Source organism: Onychostoma macrolepis, chromosome 05 (assembly GCF_012432095.1).
Source record: "Onychostoma macrolepis isolate SWU-2019 chromosome 05, ASM1243209v1, whole genome shotgun sequence".
Taxonomy (NCBI): domain Eukaryota; kingdom Metazoa; phylum Chordata; class Actinopteri; order Cypriniformes; family Cyprinidae; genus Onychostoma; species Onychostoma macrolepis.
In genome coordinates this window covers 37030196-37038253 of record NC_081159.1, presented here as the reverse complement: position 1 = coordinate 37038253, position 8058 = coordinate 37030196, and the positions used below count along the sequence as shown (strand labels likewise).

Below are 8058 nucleotides of genomic sequence, written 5' to 3'. Positions count from 1 at the left end.
TGACACTGACAAATCATTTGAAATCATACAGAATCGATTGAATCTTACTTTGAAACACGCATTGATCTTCCTGTATATTTTATACTTGAGCTTGGTGAAAATGAATCCCAGTTTTTTATGCTGTCATTATATTAATATTAATGAAGTCACATTAGCTGCCACCACTGGGGAAGCAGCACTGACACACATATACACATACATACATACATACATACTCGCCTACTTACTTCATTCATCCTCCGTACTGTTCCTCCCTGCCGTTGCCGCTATTGGAACGAACAAGTGGCGGTTGATTATGACATCACGGGCTTGGTTGCGCCGCACAGCGCAACCGGAAGCTGGCGAAACCATTGTCTAATATGAATAGGTGTTTCAGTGTGTATTTAAGTGTGTAAATTATGTGTTAAATGTATTATGTGTTAATGGATTATGTGTTTATTAATATATGTATATATATATATATATATATATATATATATATATATATATATATATACATATACATATATATATATATATAGATCGGAAGTGATTATTGATTAAGTATTACAGATGACCAATGGATGTGGTATTTGTGTGTGTGTGTTAAATGTTATTCTTACCTGTGCATGGTATGGACCAAAAAGGGGCAGGGTTTGGCCTATATAAGCCAAGGCCAAACATAAAGACAGTACTTGTTTACCAAGTCGATGCAAGAGTGCTACTGCGGTGCCTCAAGCAAAAACCCCAAACCCCTTCGATATAATGTGGATACCTGTTTGTTACCTGACTATATCATTATTGGATTATTTTCTGGTTTATTTTTCCCTTTTGTTGTTTATTTGGTACTTTGGATTTTTGTCATTTTTAGGTGGACTTGTATATATTCTTCACTGTGGACAATCTTTCTGGCACTGTAAATAAATTCCACCTTGCACAAAAGTGCTTTTGCAAGTGAGCCATCGTTTTTACATCCCTTCACGGACTCACATTTTTCCCCGAAGGCGAGCTGGTGGGCTCGTCTTCATCACATTTGGTGGCAGCGGTGGGATGGCTACTCATAAGACAGCGCAGAAAGGTAGAAAACCCAGGCCGGGTTTACGATCCCAAGTGAAGGTGGCGTCAGAGGAGGAGGCAGCCTGGAATTCGGTTGAGACTACGGAGGATGAGGAGGGAGCCACAAGTTTTCCCAAAGTCTCCCCAAAGTTCAGTCAACCACCAACCAAGCCCGTCACTCCTGACACTACAGCTGGCGAGGGAATGATTTCCCTGATGCGCAGATTTCTCAACACTCAGGAGCAGAGAGAGGATCGATATCTGCGGGAGCTCCGAGGTCTTCGTGAGTCCATCTTGCAGTCAATTCGTCCTGCTGAGACCTCGCTCGACGCGGAGAGTGTCCGAATGGAGCTACCGACGCCAGCACCAAAGGTATCCACAAGACACAGACGCGCCTACGTCCAAGACTCCCCGAATGTCACAGCGCCGAGAGAGCCAATGCAGTGGGCTGATCTGAAGATGCCGAGCTTCCAGCAGGGGGAAGACATCGAGAATTATCTTCGGCGGTTCGAGTGTCTGGCCAGGACCTGGAGGTGGCCTGAGGAGGAGTGGAGCTATCGTTTGGTTCCGTTGCTGACAGGGCAGGCATTGGAGGCGTACCTGGCAATGGACGAGGAGCAGGCGGAGGTCTACGATGACCTGAAGGAAGCACTGCTGGAGAAATTCAACATTTCTCCAGAGACCTATCGTCAGCGCTTCCGATCGACTACAATTCCAGCTGGAGTGTCGCCAACAGAGATTACCACCGGCTAAAGAATCTGTACAAGCATTGGGTGCGACCGGAGGAGCACTTTAAAGAGATCGGCGAGGCCATCGTCCTGGAACAGCTTCTTCGGGTGTTACCCTACGACGCACGCACCTGGGTGAGAGAGCACGAGCCGAGGTCAGGACGGGCGGCAGCAAAGTTGGCACAGCAGTACCTTAATGCTCATCGCGGTGGTCCTCGTACTCAACCACTCAAAGGTACTGTACGTGGCTTTACTCATAACTCTGGGTCTGAAAGGGGTTGTGTTGAACTGTCTGACAATGCACAAGGTCCAAAGTCAATGGCCAAAGACTTGCTTTGCTTTTACTGCCAGCAGCCAAGTCACAAAGCAGCTGTGTGTCCTGCTCGCAAAAGCGAAATTCACGGGGTTTTGTTATGTGCCTAGAGAAGGGGACTGTGACTTTGACTCTGTGGGGGAGAGTCAGAATGTATATGATGTGATTGTTAATGGACATGAACTGAAAGCACTCTTGGACACTGGGAGTTCTCTGTCAATGTTGAAATCATGCTTTGTAAATAATGTCAATTATGTGAATACTACCTCTGTTCAATGCATGCATGGGGATGTAAAGCAGTATCCCCGAGCGGAGGTAATGGTGGAGGTACAGGAACAAGTGTACTTACTTAATGTTGCCATAGCTGACAATTTACCAGCTGATATGATTCTAGGAAGAGACTTGCCAGTGCTTTATGAACTCTTGCAACCCACCATCAACGACTCTCAACATTCTGTTACCACCACCACTGTTCTGTTACCACCAGAACTGGCCCAAGTCTCAGCCAAGTTAATTACCCATAACTGACCCTGAATTGGGCCAGTTATGGCCCATGTGTGGCCCTTGTCTGGAATCCAGACCTGGTCCACACTAGGACCGTAAGTCATTGCGGTATGTGGGCCAAGCAAAAGCTGATTGTGTGGGCCAGAGCTGGGCCAGAGAAAAATTGCTATGTGGGCCGGAGCTGGGCCAGAGAAAAATTGCTATGTGGGACCATACCTGTATGACCATAGCTGGCCCTATTCTGGCCCAGACAGCAACATAGTGTTGGCCCAGATCCTAGTGTGTACCAGGTCTGGATTCCAGATAAGGGCCACACATGGGCCATAACTGGCCCAAGTCTCAGCCAAGTTAATTACCCATAACTGGCCCTGAATTGGGCCAGTTCTGGCCTATGTGTGGCCCTTGTCTGGAATCCAGACCTGGTACACACTAGGACCGTAAGTCATTGCGGTATGTGGGCCAAGCAAAAGCTGATTGTGTGGGCCGGAGCTGGGCCAGAGAAAAATTGCTATGTGGGATCTGAGGTTCTGTATGACCATAGCTGGCCCTGTTCTGGTCCTATACGCTGGATCAGATGGGTTCCACATGTCAGCCTCAACAAAACCATAACCAAGCCACTTGATACACACCCCTCCTAGATGAATAGTCACAACAACAACAAAATATTCTGAACAAATATTTAATCATGTTTAATCAGCAAACCAAGTTGAATGAATCTCACACCTAACATACAGCATTGTCAGTTCACACTTTCACAAAAACTATAAAAACATGCTTATTTGTTTTGCTTGGTCAGTGTGTTCACCCTGTTGGAGTATGGCAGTGTGAATTGGCTTTTAGGTGCTTTGGAATACAAAACAAAAAACAGTAAAATAAATATATTTGTTTAATGTTCATGCAATTAACACAAAATTCTTAAATAAGGTAGTTTCTCTATTTTTGCAGTATTCAAGTGTTCATGTCCCTGAATAATATCTGCATGAACCTAAGTCTGAAGAGTACACATAATATCTAGTAGACAGCAATCCTTGTGAGTGAGAAGTCTGGTGTGGAGGCTGGATCTGGAACCGACTTCTGTCCAGGTTATCCGTCTTCACGAACTGCCCTGAAATACAATTCAAACAAACAATGTAGTGTGAGGCTCTTACATTCACACTGCTCATTTTTGGCCTCGGGGGTGAAGTGTGCAGAAAATTCTGCTAGACTGAAATTTAGTATTTGGTGAACGGTCTTCAAGAGTGCAAATAATATTTTAAGTTTTAAGTATCTTTCAGGCTCGCGTGAGGTTTCCACGAGCAACAAAGTCTGCTTGAACAAAAATTTCACTACATTTAAAGTTTAGAAAATAATATACAGACCGTTACAGTTTGAAGTGAGGTGCATTCACAGTACTGGTTCTGTCTTACTGTTATAAATTTTAATTTCAAAGAACTTTTTTATTATCATCTGTGTCTTTTTTTGAATTATGATTGACCCCTCTGTAGGTTGTTGTATATGAAGTGTCCTCAGAGCAGAGTTAAACAAGATGGCCTTGTAGGACATACAGGAACCCAGACAGCAACATAGTGTCGGCCCAGATCCGGCCCACATCTGGCCCGCATGGATTTCACGCAGGGAAATATTTGATATTTATTTGATATATTTTTTTGAAATCTTCCAGCCATAAGCATGGAAGAATAGGAACAATATGTCACATAGCCAACAAATGTAGTATTCAATGTCAGGATTATTAGAAATAAACAAACTACAGGAGAGGTGAAATGCAATAATAATAATAATAATAATAATAATAATAATATACAAAACATACAAAAAATCTTAAGATACCAGAATTCATATTTTTAGGTTTTACAGATGCATGATGATATAGTTGAAATATACTGTGAAAAATTCATATAAAGTTATTTAATAAGACTTCTCAGATCACCTGTGATTCCTGTATCTCTGTCAGCAGCTCACATTACAAATTGTTTTGTAACTTCCCCTGTTTTAGGTATTTTTTTCTGACGCTCCTGAAATCATAGTACAATTGATCAATATTTGTTTGCAATGAAAGTTCAAAATGTGTTTGAAATAGTTTCAGCCCATTAGTTCATGTAAGTGACGTCACCGATTGACCCCCACAGTGCAGACTTTTAGATTAAATTAATTAGCTTATAGTGACTTCCATTTATCTATTGACAAAGTATCAGCAAAACATTTACAAAACTATCAAAGCCGCTCATCTACACATAAAAGGTGCTTAAAAGCTCAAACGTTCATTAATAAGAGCTCAAATGTATAAGTTACCTTACCTCTAATTGTTAGCCTCTATAGTTAACGGTTGTGATGCTAACGGTCTTTTTGAAAACACTACCACTCCTGTAAAGTAAAGATTCAACAGAAACGTGTCAGTAACATGTAAGAAAGTGTCAGGAACAGTTGTATGTATTATTTGTGTAACTTTAGGGACGAAACTTACCTGAAAGCAGCGAAGACAGCAGAGAGACAGCTTCTCGTGACTTGTCAGCTGAGTGAGTTGACGCCCTGTTACCATGGTAACCTCCTCAGCTTCAGTTTAAATGTGATTTGAATGCTCAACGCGCGCGCCCATTGGCCGTCCACACGAACGCGGTTATTTTCAAAACAGCAGCTTTTTCTCTGCGGTTTGTCCGATCGTCCTCACGCAAACGCTGCACCAGGTCACTGAAACCGAACATTTTGAAAAAACTCCTGCCAGGGTGAAGATTTAAAAAAACTCTGGCTGCAGTGTTATCATGTAGACAGCTAAACCGGAGTTTTTGGCTTGTGACGTCGGAGCCTGCGCTGTTATCTCCGCCTACTTGAAACTTTGTCAGGCTTCTGATTGGCCAGCATGGCCTAAAACACATCAAAGTTACGCATTTACATAAATAGTACAAAAGTCAAATAAAATGTCCTGAAATTTCATCATGTATTGTTTAGTAGGCCTACATCAAACTGTAAATTGAATGAGAATATGAAAGCAGTGAATGTAAAACATTGTTTGAAGTCAGTTGCATATAAATAAAACAACAGGATATACACTATAATATAACATATAATATAATATCATATGAGGCATGAATATAATTTCACATGCAAACACAATTAAACACAATACGAGCTTTATGTTATGCATTTTAAAAATATATTTTCAAAATGTATTTCAATATATTTAACAGTGTTTCACATATATGTGAATATATTACCTTTCTGTATGGGAAAACATTGGGATTTTAGTCAAAAATATTTGAAATGGATTTTAAATGTGGGTCAAGATCGGCAATACTTATGTGGCCCACATATCTACATTTGACTTCTGGCCCATGTCTTGTGTGCCGTCTTAAACCCGGTACCATCTCTGCCGAACCCGGGCCATGTTTGGCCCATATGCTGTATGCCAGTGCCGGATGAATGGCAGATGAATATATGAATATATATATATATATATATAACAACAGAATATATTATTCTATAATATACTATATAATATCATATATTATATAATATCGTGAGGCATGAATATAATTTTGCATACAAACACATAATAACACACAGTATGAGCTTTATGTTATGCATTTTAAAAATATATTTTAAAAATATATTTAACAGTTTCACATATATGTGAATATATTACCTTTCTGTATGGGAAAACATTGGCATTTTACTCAAAAATATTTGAAATGGTTTTTAAATATGGGTCAAGATCGGCAATACTTATGTGGCCCACATATCTGCATTTGACATCTGGGCCAAATACTAAATTTGACATCTGGCCCATGTCTTGTGTGCCGTCTTAAACCCGGTACCACCTCTCTGCCAAACCGGGCCATGTTTGGCCCACATGCTGTATGCCAGTGCCGGATGAATGGCAGATGAATATATGAATATATATAAAACAACAGAATATATTATTCTATAATATACTATATAATATCATATATTATATAATATCATATGAGGCATGAATATAATTTTGCATACAAGTAAACACATAATAACACACAACATGAGCTTCATGTTATGCATTTTAAAAATATATTTAACAGTTTCACATTTATGTGAATATATTACCTTTCTGTATGGGAAAACATTGGCATTTTACTCAAAAATATTTGAAATGGATTTTAAATTTGGGTCAAGATCGGCAATACTTGTGTGGCCCACATATCTGCATTTGACATCTGGGCCAAATACTGCATTTGACATCTGGCCCATGTCTTGTGTGCCGTCTTAAACCCGGTACCATCTCTGCCGAACCCGGGCCATGTTTGGCCCACATGCTGTATGCCAGTGCCGGATAAATGCCAACTGTGCCAGATGCATGCCAAGTTTGGGCCAAATTTGTTTGCTGACTGGGAGGATGCTTTGTGATGTACATTTAGCTGCAAGTTAATCATAATGAGTTAATTTATTTATTTGGATGATTATTTTTTAAATGCATTTTTCTTGGTCATTATTTACCTGTAATTTTTAATTGTAAATGTTTAAGTGTATATGCAAAAGTGTATTTTCTCCATATTCTGTCAAAATAATCAACATAACAGTGACTGTGATTTAATCATTTCACAGTAAAATTATATAACAACAGTATTAATTGCTGCTAAATATTGCATAATATTTTATTTATTTTTATATAGAGTAAATTTCAAAACTTCAAACCATCATTCAGAGCATGTCTTGATGAACTTTAGTTGTCTATACAGTGTTCTTTTAGAGATCCTTTACTTATGTATTAGTGTGGTATGTAGCCTTGCTGTCTGCTGAGATATCTGTCAAAAGACAAGTCGGTAAGAACGCCTTCACCAAGATTATAAATTGTAAATGTAACGTAAGATTTTTATTAAGATGTAGACCGCAAAGCCCAGAGTCGGATCGCCATCTCACTGATGTACACACACTGACAGCATTCCCCTGTTTATCGAGTAAATGTCCATATTGAAGGCTTGTTTGGAGAGAACATGCCTTTGACGTGCAGCAATGTGAGAATCAGCTAAAATACAGTCTAATCCTGATCCTGAGAGCAGGAATAGGCGCTGATGGGGGTGTGGACAGCTGTCATGGACCAGCTGAGATCCAGAATCTCTCCCCAGGCTTCAGGCCTGCCAATCAGTCAGCCTCTGAATGGCCTAAGCATTAATTATCGACTGTTTGCAGCCATGGCAGGGGGTCAGCGGCGAACAGACAAGTCAAACGGCAGTGGTGCGAGAGGCTCCAAAGGCTCTGGCCGTTCAGCGGGACTGACAGCCACAGCCAATCACATTTAATCCTCAATGGACGTGTGGTGTGTGGACAACATGCTGCAGTGAAAATCTGATCGTGCCACTTTACACACTTAAGTACACTTTTAAAAAAGTGCACTTTGTAATAATGTCAAAGTTAATTAAGTAATTAAACAGATAAATACAGATTTAAATCATTGTTTTAATAAAAAAAATAATAATAATCTTTTGATGTGACTAAAATACTAAAGAACAT

General features: G+C 40.2%; 1 long non-coding RNA gene across 1 annotated transcript; it reads right to left on the bottom strand.

Moving 5' to 3' along the window:
- Nucleotides 1-3009: 3009 nt before the first annotated feature.
- Nucleotides 3010-5438, bottom strand: LOC131541450 (uncharacterized). The gene is made up of 4 exons (XR_009271512.1): nucleotides 5042-5438; nucleotides 4875-4941; nucleotides 4508-4592; nucleotides 3010-3685 (listed from the first exon to the last, which is right to left on the bottom strand). It is a non-coding gene; the product is annotated as an uncharacterized LOC131541450 (long non-coding RNA).
- Between the last annotated feature and the right edge of the window lie 2620 nt (nucleotides 5439-8058).